Raw genomic sequence first — 13,583 nt, 5'->3', positions numbered from 1 at the left:
ACTACAGGTTCAGTCGCGACACAAGGAGAAGGCTCTTCGTTGCATCGAAACCCAAGAATTCATGCTTTACATGGTCTATAACCCATCCCACTACCACCCTCATGTTTTCACAAGCGGATGCATTATTCTTGGATCATAAAGTGCATAACAGTTCATCCTCACTCCGTTTATGCACTCAAAAAATACTAGGTCATTCTGAATGGTACAAGATGGCTTGTCGGTGCGATCAACTTACCTTGAAAGTTGTATTCACGGTCGGACCCGCGATGTTGTATCCGTAAAACAGCCACAATTTAGCCATAAAAACTCCATTGGAGCTCCATCACCCGCCAATACAATCACAACCAAAAGTCGTATGCGCCCATAACCCACTCACCGGCTGCGACAACATTTCGGAGGCAAGATCCAGCTTGTAAAATTGAGTTCTGAATGATTTTTATGCTTGAAGTATACTCTGCCACCCTCTACCACCTTTTCGTGAGCTCACCTACGGACTGATATATAGACAATAACATATAGAAGAATGCATCATCCTTCCATTCCAAACTAGAAAGACTACATGTTCAGTCATGACACAAGGAGAAGGCTCTTCGTTGCATCGAAACCCAAGAACTCATGCTTTACATGGTCTTTCACCCATCCCGCTACCACCCTCATGTTTTCACTAGCAGATGCATTATTCTTGGATCATAAAGTACATAACAGTTAATCCTCATTCCGTCTATGCACTCGAAAAATTATAGGTCATTCTGAATGGTGCAAGATGGTTCATTGGTGAGATCAACTTACCTTGAAAGTTGTATTCACGGTTTGTCTCATGATGCTGTATCCATAAAACGGCCACAATTTTGCCATAAAAAGTCCATGGAGCTCCATGACCTGCCAAAATGATCACAACATAAAGTTATATGTGCCCATAACCCACTCGCCAATTTCGACAACATTATGGAGGCAAGATCCGGCTTGTAAAATTGAGTTCCGGATGATTTTATGTTTGAAGTATACTCTGCCACCCTCTACATGTTGGGTAACGTAGTAATTTCAAAAAAATTCCTACGCACACGCAAAATCATGGTGATGCATAGCAACGAGAGGGGAGATGTTGTCCACGTACCCTCGTAGACCAACAGCGGAAGCGTTATCACAACGCGGTTGATGTAGTCGTACGTCTTCATGATCCGACCGATCAAGTACCGAACGCACGGCACCTCCGAGTTCTACACACGTTCAGCTCGATGACGTCCCTCGAACTCCGATCCAGCTGAGTGTTGAGGGAATGTTTCGTCAGCACGACGGCGTGGTGACGATGATGATGTTCCACCAACGCAGAGCTTCGCCTAAGCTCCGCAACGGTATTATCGAGGTGTAATATGGTGGAGGGGGGCACCGCACACGGCTAAAATATCGTATATCAAGTTGTGTCTATGGGGTGCCCCCCTGCCCCCGTATATAAAGGAGCAAGGGGAAGAGGGCTGGCCAAGGGGAGGTGGCGCGCCCAAGGGGGGAGTCCTACTCCCACCGGGAGTAGGACTCCTCCTTTCCTTGTGGGAGTAGGAGAAGGGAAGGGGAAGGAGAAAGAAGGAAGGGGGCGCCCCCCTCCCTAGTCCAATTCAGACTAGCCCATGGGGAGGGGTGCGGCCACCCTTTGAGGTCTTTCCCTCCTTTCCCGTATGGCCCATTAAGGCCCAATACGAATTCCCGTAACTCTCCGGTACTCCGAAAAATACCCGAATCACTCGGAACCTTTCCGAAGTCTGAATATAGTCGTCCAATATATCGATCTTTACGTCTCGTCCATTTCGAGACTCCTCGTCATGTCCCCGATCTCATCCGGGACTCCGAACTCCTTCGGTACTTCAAAACTCAATAAAGCTGTCATCGTAACGTTAAGCGTGCGGACCCTTCGGATTCGAGAACTATGTAGACATGACCGAGACACCTCTCCGGTCAATAACCAATAGCGGGACCTAGATGCCCATATTGGCTCCCACATATTCTACGAAGATCTTTATCGGTCAGACCGCATAACAACATACGTTGTTCCCTTTGTCATCGGTATGTTGCTTGCCCGAGATTCGATCGTCGGTATCTCGATACCTAGTTCAATCTCGTTACTGGCAAGTCTCTTTACTCGTTCCGTAATACATCATCCCGCAACTAACTCATTAGTCACAATGCTTGCAAGGCTTATAGTGATGTGCATTACCGAGTGGGCCCAGAGATACCTCCCCGACAATCGGAGTGACAAATCATAATCTCGAAATACGCCAACCCAAAAAGTACCTTGGGAGACACCTGTAGAGCACCTTTATAATCACCCATTTACGTTGTGACGTTTGGTAGCACACAAAGTGTTCCTCCGGTAAATGGGAGTTGCATAATCTCATAGTCAGAGGAACATGTATAAGTCATGAAGAAAGCAATAACAACATACTAAACGATCGGGTGCTAAGCTAACGGAATGGGTCAAGTCAATCACGTCATTCTCCTAATGAGGTGATCTCGTTAATCAAATGACAACTCATGTCTATGGCTAGGAAACATAACCATCTTTGATTAACGAGCTAGTCAAGTAGAGGCATACTAGTGACACTCTGTTTGTCTATGTATTCACACATGTATTATGTTTCCGGTTAATACAATTCTAGCATGAATAATAAACATTTATCATGATATAAGGAAATATATAATACTTTATTATTGCCTCTAGGGCATATTTCCTTCACTACCACCCTTCCGTGAGCTCACCTATAGATTGATATATGGACAATAACATATGGAACAATGCACCATCCTTCCATAGAAAGACTACAGGTTCAGTCGCGACAGAAGGATGACGCTCTTCGATGCATCGAAACCCAAGAATTCATGCTTCACATGGTCTATCACCCATCCTGCTACCATCACTTTTTCACCAGCGGATGCATTATTCTTGGATCATAAAGTACATAACAGTTCATGCTCACTCCGTTTTTGCACTCGAAAAATTATAGGTCATTCCGAATGGTGCAAGATGGCTCATTGGTGCGATCAACTTACCTTGAAAGTTGTATTCACGGTCTGTCCCTCGATGTTGTATCGATAAAACGACCACCATTTTTCCATAAAAACTCCATTGGAGCACCATGACCCGCCAAAACGATGGCAATGAAAAGTCGTATGCACCCAAGACCCACTCGCCAGCTTTGGCAACATTTCGGAGGCAAGATCCGGCTTGTAAAATTGAGATCCGAATGATTTTATGTTTGACGTATACTCTGCCACCCTATACCACCCTTCCATGAGCTCATCTACGAACTGATATATGGAGAATAACATATATAACAATGCACTATCCTTCCATTACAAACTAGCAACACTACAGGTTCAGTGACGACACAAAGAGGAGGCTCTTTGTTTCATCGAAACCCAAGAATTCATGCTTTACATGGTCTATCACCCATCCACCGACCACCCTCACGTTTTCACCAGCGGATGCATTATTCTTGGATCATAAAGTACATGATAGTTAATCCTCACTCCGTTTATGCACTCGCAAAATTATAGGTCATTCCGGATGGTGCAAGATGGCTTGTCGGTGTGATCAACTTACCTTGAAAGTTGTATTCACGGTTTGTCCGGCGATGTTGTATCCATAAAACAACCACAATTTTGCCATAAAAACTCCGTTGGAGCTCCATGACCCGCCAAAATAATAACAACCAAAAGTTGTATGCGCCGATAACCCACTCGCCGGCTTCCACAACAATTCGGAGGCAAGATCCGGCTTGTAAAATTGAGTTCCGAATGATTTTATGTTTGAAGTATACTCTGCCACCCTCTACCATCCTTCCGTGAGCGGACCATGCCTCGACTACCCGCACCGACACTCCATCACCACCGCAAGCACCAACTGGGCCAATGACAGGAACACGCGCACGCAACATCGAGAACAATGTGAACTCTTTCCTACTCAAGTCTCATTTGGATTAATATGAGAATTGGATTCTACCTCTGACGGCAACATTGTTCATTCTTAGGTACGAGGAAGATGACCGTGAGAAGGAGAGGAAGGAGACTCGAGCGACCACGGAGCAAGGGAAAGGAGAGAAGAAGGAGAAGAGTGAAGAAGAGAGCAAGGAGGCGAAACCCCCTGGACACCCCGGGTGCCCGGTCCCTCCTCCACTGGGCGCTGCTACGCCCGCCCCGGGTGCCCGACCACTTGGGCTCCGGTTGCCCGGGCCCCTCGCCAGCCGCCTGCCATCCCCCGGGTGCCCGGCAGTCGTCCCGCCAGCCGCTGGGTGCCACCCCGGGTGCCCGGCCCACACCCCAGCCGACCTCCTGCTGCACCCCCGGGTGCCCGGGCCTTGGGCCCCCGGGTGCCCAGCCTCTCCCAGCCGCGCCTCTGTGTAGGCCGGGTGCCCGGCCCTAGGTGCCCCGAGTGCCCAAACCCCTCCGGGTTTTGCCCATGTACCCCCTCTCCCCCTCCTAGTCCGTCCCTAGACTATAAGTATCTTTCTCCTAGGTCATTTGTGGGTTAGCAAAGTATTTTTAGAACACCAAAGAGAGCTTTGCTCCTTGTATCCTCCTCCTCTTGGAGATGAAGACCCCTCTTTGGGAAGAATCCTTGGGATTATCAAGCCCTCCTCTTGAAGGAGATCAAGATCAAGACCTCACCTAGTGGGAAGAACTTACCTAGTGCTATTTTCCTTGAATTGTTCATGTAATCTTGTGGATCTCTTGTGTGCTACTCTAGTGGATATGATATTGGGTTTGTTTGAGTGATTTGTGCCTTGTGTTCTTGAGTGTTCTTCCTCCTTTGCCCCCTCCAAGTGTGAAAAGATCCCCTCTAGGGTTTCACCTACAAAATCTTGGTATCATGAGCAAGGTTGATTCACATCTTGGAGTCCCATCCCCCATTTGCTAGCTTGATTTTGGTGTTTTTCGTCCAAATTCAAAAATTCCCCACAACCCCAAAAAAATTCTTGCAATTTGTTGGACTTTGTGAGATTTGGTTGTTTTGGTCCATGGATTTGATGTTTGGCAAGTGGATCTAGCCCCTCCCCAACAATCCCCACCCTTCCCACCACGAAATCCTCCGAATTTTGCATTTCCCCCAAATTTTCCGCCCAAATCGGAGACCACTGGGTGCCCGCACCTCGAACCTCCGGGCAACCGCACCCCCGGGCTGTTTGCCCCGGACCACCCCGGGCACCCGCACCCTCCACCCCCGGGTGCCCGCACCCCCCCAAATCAGCCCAATTCCAACACCGTTTTGGCCATAACTTCCACCTCCCAAGTCTATTTTTCATGTTCTTTGGGTCGTTTGGAAGCTCTTGACACCCACCATCCTCTCATATCATTACCACCACCATTAACCTCCATCCAAAAATCATCAAAAAAATACCCACCTTCCGCATTTGACCGATTTTGAGTTGCGATTTGCGTTTCCTAAGGTGTTTTGGCTACTTAGGAGCGTGTGACATCGACATCATCGTCTCGGAGTCATCTTCACCGCTAACCGTAAGAAATGACGGTAACCTCGATGACACTTACTCCTTACCTTGCTTTTGCATTAATAGCCCGAGCCTTTTGCGTTGCTTACCCATCGAGACTAGCGAGTTGAGAATTGCCGGGCCACGTTATTGTGCACCGTAGTGATCTTGTTATCATCTTAGTGCCATAAGTCTCTCCTGTGCATATCTTACATACTTGTCTCATATCATACTTGGCTCGAGCATCAAGCATAGTGAAAAAAAGACAAGCTTTTAAGCTAAAAGAGGAGAAACAAAGAGCTTATAAGCAATAGCATTGAGCCATTTTGCATATCATCTTGGTCACCACATACATAGCATAGTCGGGATTCAAGACGGCACGTTTCTCTTATAAGTTGGTGCACATGCGTATCTCGCCCATTTGAGAAATCAAGCTAGCGTCTCTCTAGCATTCGTACAACAAGAGCATTTTCCGTGGTCACATATTTTGAGCTCACCCCTTGGTTGTGCAGATCCCATCTATCTTCCGTGTGTGTGTTCCTAGTGATATCATTGGCTTTGATCTATTTGCTTTACTTGCATTTTTGTGAACCTTCTCAACCTTATCCATATCTTGACTAACATTTGCTTGAAATTTTTGCCACCATCCTAACCGAGCTACTCCATAAGCCTTTTACTTGTAGGTGTGAGAAACAAACCCGGTTCCAATTCTCCTATTGTGGCATTACATTGAGTGACACTTGTTACATCCTCAATCCTCGGAAAAGGTAACTTCGGTATTGTTCTCTCACTTTCCTACTCACCCCACTTGGTTATGATGGATAGGCCAAGTTCGTCGGCGAACCCGCTTTTCGTGGAGCAAGATGGTGATCACGACTACGTCACCAAGGGCCACTTCTTCACCGCGCAACGAGCACTCCATCAAGAAAGTGAAGCCTTGGGTGAACGCCTTGACCGACTCGCCGCCGACGTTCATCAAGCGGAAGCAAGGAACCGCGACTATATCGACGACAAGTTCACTACACAAATGGAAGAGCTCCGCAACATGATCGTGCAACGCCCGCCTTCCTCGTCTACTTCAACAAGACGGCGCCACTCAAGCCACCGCTCAAGTTGACACTCTTAGGACTACTCATGTTATGATACAAGTCCTCCCCGAGCTCGAGTCCCTCGACGTGATGCTCCCCAAGATCGCCATGCTCAAGAAAATCCATTCCATGGCAATGGCTTACAAGACCGAGTTCGAGCACGTGAAAGGGCGCGACAACAGGCGCAACTACCAAGGGAGCAAGAGCAAATGCCTCCACAAGTGCCACGGCAACAACCTCAAGACGAAGACGCCATCCGTCAAGAACAAGAGGAATGAGCGCGCCTACACCAAGAGGAGCAAGATGTCGAAGCGCTTCGACAACAACAACTACGGCGTGAAGTTCAAGCTCAAGCGGCCCTCGATGCACTCCGAGATTCCACACGGGCCGTTGCCCAACGCGGTCGGGAAGCACGTGAGCAAGAAGAAGCTCTTCGTCAAGAGATACAAGAAGAAGCCGTGAGACGCGAGGAGCAACAAGAAAGGCGCAACCAAGCGCATATCCCTCGTCCTCCTCCAAGACAAGAACGTCACCAAGCGGAACAGGTGCTTCAAGACCCTCCTCCACGCCAAGAGCGACATCTCGAGGAACGAGCATTTGAGGACCTTCCTCCACAGCAAGAGCGATATCAAAACCGCTACTTCGATGAAGAACTCCGCTACGGCAAGCTCAAGTTCACCATGCCCAAGTTCTCCGGAAGCAATGATCAGGAAGAGTATCTCTCATGGGCCTTGAAGGTGGACAAGATATTCCGTCTTCACAACTACGACGAGGAAAAGAAGATCGCCATGGCCTCCCTCGAGTTCCAAGACTACGTCCTCATTTGGTGGGAACAAGTGATCGAGCGACGACATACAAGAGGCGAACCACCAATCGCAACTTGGACGGAAATGAAGGATGTCATGAGAGCTCGCTTTGTGCCTACACACTACACCCGTGATCTGTTCAAGAAGTTGCAACTCCTCAAACAAGGCACAAAGACGGTGGAAGAATACTACCAAGAAATGGAGATTGCCATGATACGAGCCAATGTCAAGGAGGACGATGAGCAAACAATGGCACGCTTCTTGAACGGCCTCAATCACCCAATCAAGCGGATTGCTGACTTCCAACCATACTCAAACCTTCTCGAGCTAGTTCATCAAGCGACCAAGGCCGAGCGATGAGTCCAAGATGACCTCAAATACGCCAAGTACTCGTCCAAGACCTACGGCTCCTACTCTCAAGCTCCAGCGACTTCGGCACATCCTACCTCAACTAGAGCATCACCAAGTACCGGCGACAAGTCAAGTTCCAAACAAGCTACGCCCTCCTCGACTCGTCCTCCGGCAAGCACCTACAAGTCCAAGTCTTCCTCATCTTCGGCGCCACCAACCGACACCGTCAAGACAAGTTCATTCAAGTGCTTCGCATGTGGTGGCCGAGGACACAAGTCCTTCGAATGCACCAACAAGCATACGATGATCTTCAACGATGATGGCACATACGACTCGATGAGTGAAGAAGAAATGGAAGCCATTGAGCACGTGGCCATGCATCAGCGCGTGAACGAAGAGGCAGACGACCAAGTGTTTTGTGACAATGATTCAAGTCCCTCTCTCGTGGTTGTCAGTGTCAAAACCGGCGGATCTCGGGTAGGGGGTCCCGAACTGTGCGTCTAGGATCGATGGTAACAGGAGACGGGGGACACAATGTTTACCCAGGTTCGGGCCCTCTCTATGGAGGTAATACCCTACTTCCTGCTTGATTGATCTTGATGAATATGAGTGTTACAAGAGTTCATCTACCACGAGATTGTAATGGCTAAACCCTAGAAGTCTAGCATATGAGTATATGGTAATGAATCTGTCCTATCCGAACTATGCTCTCTGGTTTATATAGACACCGGAGAGATCTAGGGTTACATGGAGTCGGTTACATAAGAGGGAATCTTCATAGTCGGCCGCCAAGCTTGTCTTCCACGCCAAGTAGAGTCCATTCCGGACACGGGTATAGTCTTCGGCCTTCACGCCTTCACAGCCCATTAGTCTGGCCCAGTAGATAATAGGCCAGACGCCCGAGGACCCCTTAGTCCAGGACTCCCTCAGTAGCCCCTGAACCTGGTTTCAATGACGAGGAGTCCGGCGCGCAGATTGTCTTCGGCATTGCAAGTCGGGTTCCCCTTCTTCCGAACTCCAAGATAGTCTTCGGACGCGATGATTGTATCCGTACCTGTTAAACACCACGCACAACCGCAGAGAGAATATATATATTTTACACGAGTTCCATCCGCGAACAACTTTCTGCATTACGTCCATTCGGTCACAATTTCGAACCGTTTGTCCCACGTTTCGAGACGCGGTCGCTATTGGCACGTCTTGTCGAAGCAGAGATCGTGTCCCCTTATTGGGGGATTCTCATCAATGCGGGCATGGGTAACCCAACCGTGCCATTTGCACAGCCTTTGGGAATAGGCGAATCTTAAGGCGAGCGAGGAGGCGTTTTAATGTTTACTGGCTTTATAAGAGGATAAGGAACCCCTCTTCCTCTTCTCACGCTTTCTCTCCGTCTCCGCCTTCCTGATCTCGAGCTCCAGCGCCGAAGTTTTCATCTCCTTTCCACTCAAGAAACCATGTCCGGATCCGGTGGTCAGGGCAAATGGATGGTCTCCTCCGTCACGGAGGAGGACATTACTGAGCTCCGGGCGGCCGGATATTTGGCGAAGGAGATTGTCCACCACCTACCGGCCGAGGGACAGATCGTCCCCACGCCGGAGCCCACAGAGAGGGTGGTATTCCTCCCCCATTTCTTCTGCGGGCTAGGGTTTCCACTCCACCCCTTCGTCCATGGGTTAATGTATTACTACAGGGTAGATTTCCATGATCTGTCTCCGAATTCCTTCCTCAACATCTCGGTGTTTATCGTCGTGTGCGAGACCTTCCTCGCATCCAACCCCACTTTGGGTTGTGGCTCAAAGTCTTCAACGTGAAGCCGAAGGTGCTGGATGGCCAGCACGCGGAGTGCGGAGGGGCAATGGTGAGAAATTTGTCCAACGTCTCTTGGCCCAAAGGCACCTTCGTGGATACGGTAAAGGAGTGGCAGAAGCAGCGGTTCTACATCACAGAACCACGCGACACCACCTGGGCCACAGCTGCCGAATTCCGCTCTGGCGCTCCTATGCGACTCACCTCTTGGGTCGAGAAGAGTCCGGACTGGTGTTCTCCTGACGAGCTGATAGCGCTGCAGACGCGCGTTCAGAGCATGGTAACCAAGAGTGTCAAGCTGGTTGACGTGATCCAGGTGATGTTAGTTCGCCGGATCCTTCCATGCCAGCGCCAAAGCCGCCCGCTGCGGGAGTTCAATCCAAAGAGGCACCGGACCCTGGCGAGGCTCTTCGAGACTATGCACGAAGGCGCATGGAAATTTCTCTTCAAGGGCAATGAAAAACCACCGGCCACGGATTCAGACCGTGGTCACGATTATACACCCCCCGCCAGCAAGGTAGGTTATTTCGAATGAGTCCTCAAACTAATTGTTTCGAGGATGATGTCTGAGCTTTTATTGCTACTCTTTCAGGACTGGACGGAGAGGGCGAAGCAGATCCAGTGTCCGGCTCCGTTGCCCGAAGAACCAGTCATCCCGCGCTTGGCGAAGATGCTAGTGCCGGCGCCATATAAGGCACCGGAGAAGAAGGCCAAGAAGAAGGCAAAGGGGGCCAAGAGTGGCCTCCGTCGTAAGGGTATTTCGGACCCGGCGTCCGAAGACGACGAAACTCATTCCTCTGTCACTGAGGACAATGACGGGGAAGAGGAGGAGGAGGAAGAAAACAATCCTACCCCTGAGGAGAGGAAGAAGAAGAGGGCGGCTCCGGCGCATCTGGAGGCGGAGGCGCCCAAAAAGGGGAAGGGCGTTCCGGCGGCCAACACCGCGTGGGACGTTGATAGTAGTCCGGAACGACGCCCCCGCACTAAGCCCCAGGCCGCATCGTAAGTGATATGGCTTATTTATGCACGCATCCAGCCCTTTCTCTCCATTATCTTGATGTAGTTAGCTGTACCATTGCAGTCCGGCCTGCGACCTTATCCAGCAATCCTCGTCTGGAAGTTCGTTGGCTCCGTCGGAGATGGTGAGCCAGTCGCCACCGCCTGCTTATTCCCCCGGGGCCGGGGACGACACCGAAGTGTTGTCCCGAAGGGCCGATCCAAATCGGGGGGGGGGAGCCCAGGACGCTATCCAGGTGGCGCCACGAGGCGAAGCCTCCACTGCCGGACGCATGGAGGAAACGATCCCTGTGGGGACTGGTGAAGGGGGCCGCACCCAGCTCGGCCCTCAGCCGAATACGATTCCGGAGACCCATATGGCTCCGGAGTTGGGCAGGCAGCCCTCTTCAAAGGAGGGGGGTGCGCCACTTCCGCCGGTGGTCCCTGTCCATCCAGGGGCGCCGGATAACCTGATGGAGGCGCTACGAGGCGCTTCCGTTATGGACAAGCACCGTGTTCTTATGAGCGCGGTGATCGAGAAGGTTCAGTCCGCCAAGAGTGGTTGAACGAAGCCTACAGCAACCTATTGACAGGTTTCAAGGTATGGGACAGAGAAAAAACCTCCTATAGTCAGTAGCCCCTGAGACACTGTCCGGTGCTCGGTAAGAGGAACCGGACGGAGGATCGATCCTCTAGTGTAGGAAACTAACGTGATATGTGTGCATGAGCAGGCGTCGCTGTTGGGCGCGACCTCTCATGCTGCCGAAGTCTCTGAACTGAAGCAGAGGCTGGAGCGGACCGAGAACGAGCTTGGGGAGGTTAGGGTGCAGCTGCAGGAGAAGCAAGGTAACTAACATCTTGCTGTGTGTTCGGAAAGCGGAGACGCTGTGTATTGACTGTAATGTCAAAATGTATGCAGGGGCCGCAACTGAGGTCGAGGCCCTGAGGCAGGCCCTGGGCGAGGCCGAGGAGAAGGCTGTCCAGCAGCAAGTCGCTCGTAAGAAGATCAAGGCCCGTATCAAGGAAATCCAGCAGGAGCTCCAAGATGCAGTGAAAAAATGTGAGACCTTGGAGAATGATGCGTCAGCTCAGGAGGCCGAACTCACCAAGGCTCGTCAGGGCGCGGAAACCGCGCGGAATGAGGCCCAGGCTGTCATCCAGGAGATCCAGGAGGCCATGAAGATCACGGCGGGTAAGGCTTTTAAGATGCAAAGCAAGTATGCGGAGAGGCAATACCTTTTACTAACCCGGGTTCGGAGTTCCCCAGGAGCTTTTGCGGATCTACCACGCAGCGTATCAGAAGCTGCAGCGTTCTACCGAGCCGAAGGAGGAGGTTCTACGGAGAAGCTATTCTGGTCACAGTATATGACGCCAGAGCATCCAGTGTCCTTCACCGATCAGCTGCACAGGGTGGCCAAACTAGCCATGAAGGATTTGACAATCTGGCTATGGCCAGCCGAAGCTATACCCGACAGCTACTTCGGACTCGTGAGGCGGCTGGTGGAAGCCTGTCCGTGGCTGGACGTCGTCAAGCGTCTGCATGTATTGAGGGCGCCCGTATGGCCTTCGCTCGCTGCAAGATGTGGTGGGCGAAGATGAACGCAGTGGAAGTGGCCAGCGGGCCGCCGGAAGGCAAGGAGCACCGCACACCCGAGAAATACTTTACGGATGTCATAGAAGGGTCTTGACTTGTGGCAGCTCAATGTTCACAGGACGTTATTTTCGAATGAATACATTCGTGTTGTCCTTTGCCTTGTATTATAAAGACAAAGCTTTGTTTTGTAATGTAATTTCGTTATGCTTTAAATTGTTTCCTCCTGTGTAGCCGTGTTATATGCAATCTGAGGGTTGGCCAGTCGTCGGCTTCTGCCCCCACGTAATTAGTACGGAGGTGTTCGGGATGGGATCTAAACAATCTTGATCCAATTATATGGTCCTTGAAGGAGTTGTTTAGCGCAACGAACAAGGCAACCAGACTATACGGCTTAAACACCCTCACTTAGCCATAGGAGTTTTATAATTAAGCAAGTGCGCAACCCCTGGTCCAAGCCAGGGTGCGGTCAGCATTTGATCGGGAAGTACCGATCCTTCGTGTGACGCGGAAAAAATCTCCAACGATTTTGTAACCCTCGAACAGCTGACCGGCTCTTGCCGTATCATGACAATCAGTTTTCGGCTTTCTCTACTGAGGTGCTCATCCAGTCAAGGCCAGGGCACAATCGCAGTAGTTCTCCCTTTACTACCCTAGCCGATAGGGCGGAACATAGGATAGCAAGCACAGGAGCTGGGCAACCCAACTATTGACCAAAGACATGATTCGGAGCCAATGCATATAATGCTAAATTTGGGGTGCCGAACTTATATATAAGAAGTGTTCGGTCTTGATGCCGTATTGCGGGGTGATAAGCAGCCCCTGGTGAATATGAAACGTACAAAAGAGTACCGATGTAGCTAATAAGCAGATCGAAATGAAATGGAATAAGGGGAAAGAGCCAAAAAAAAACTGGGCCACACATCATTTTTATTATAGCTGAATGGATACGTCAAGGCGTATCTTATACAAACAGTGCGATAAGCACCCGGACTATTTAACATGCCGGGATCAAGAGGGAGCAGCGTGCGGGTCCTGGGAAATAAGTAAAAATACCGTCAAGAAGAACATATGGGGGTTACCCTGCACACCTATGCTGCATGCCCCCTTTGTATGCCGATCCTTCGAAGGGGCTGGTGATCAGCCTCGCGGGAAAAGGAACCTGAAACAGAAAGGAAGAAGTGTGTCCGGGGTCGGTCTTAGCCGAACAGTAGATCCTGGGTTAGCTAGTGCCTCCGTCGATGTCCATGGAATTTCGAGTGCGTAACTATGTACGCGTGGTACGAATGCCACTACTTCATCGGGACTGGGACGGAGGCCAAATTGCTAGTCGAGCTCTTGACGCGCCTTTTTGTCCTGCTGCAGTGTAGTTCGGAAAATCTTGATGGTGTCCAGGGGCTCGGCAGCCGCACTATGGTGCTGCTTGAGAAGGCCGCTCTGTACCTCTGCTGCTAGGGCGGCGGTGTGTTCC

Source organism: Aegilops tauschii, chromosome 4 (assembly GCF_002575655.3).
Source record: "Aegilops tauschii subsp. strangulata cultivar AL8/78 chromosome 4, Aet v6.0, whole genome shotgun sequence".
In the NCBI taxonomy this organism is placed as follows: domain Eukaryota; kingdom Viridiplantae; phylum Streptophyta; class Magnoliopsida; order Poales; family Poaceae; genus Aegilops; species Aegilops tauschii.
The sequence above is the reverse complement of the archived record's forward strand: the minus strand, read 5'-3'. Positions refer to the sequence as shown.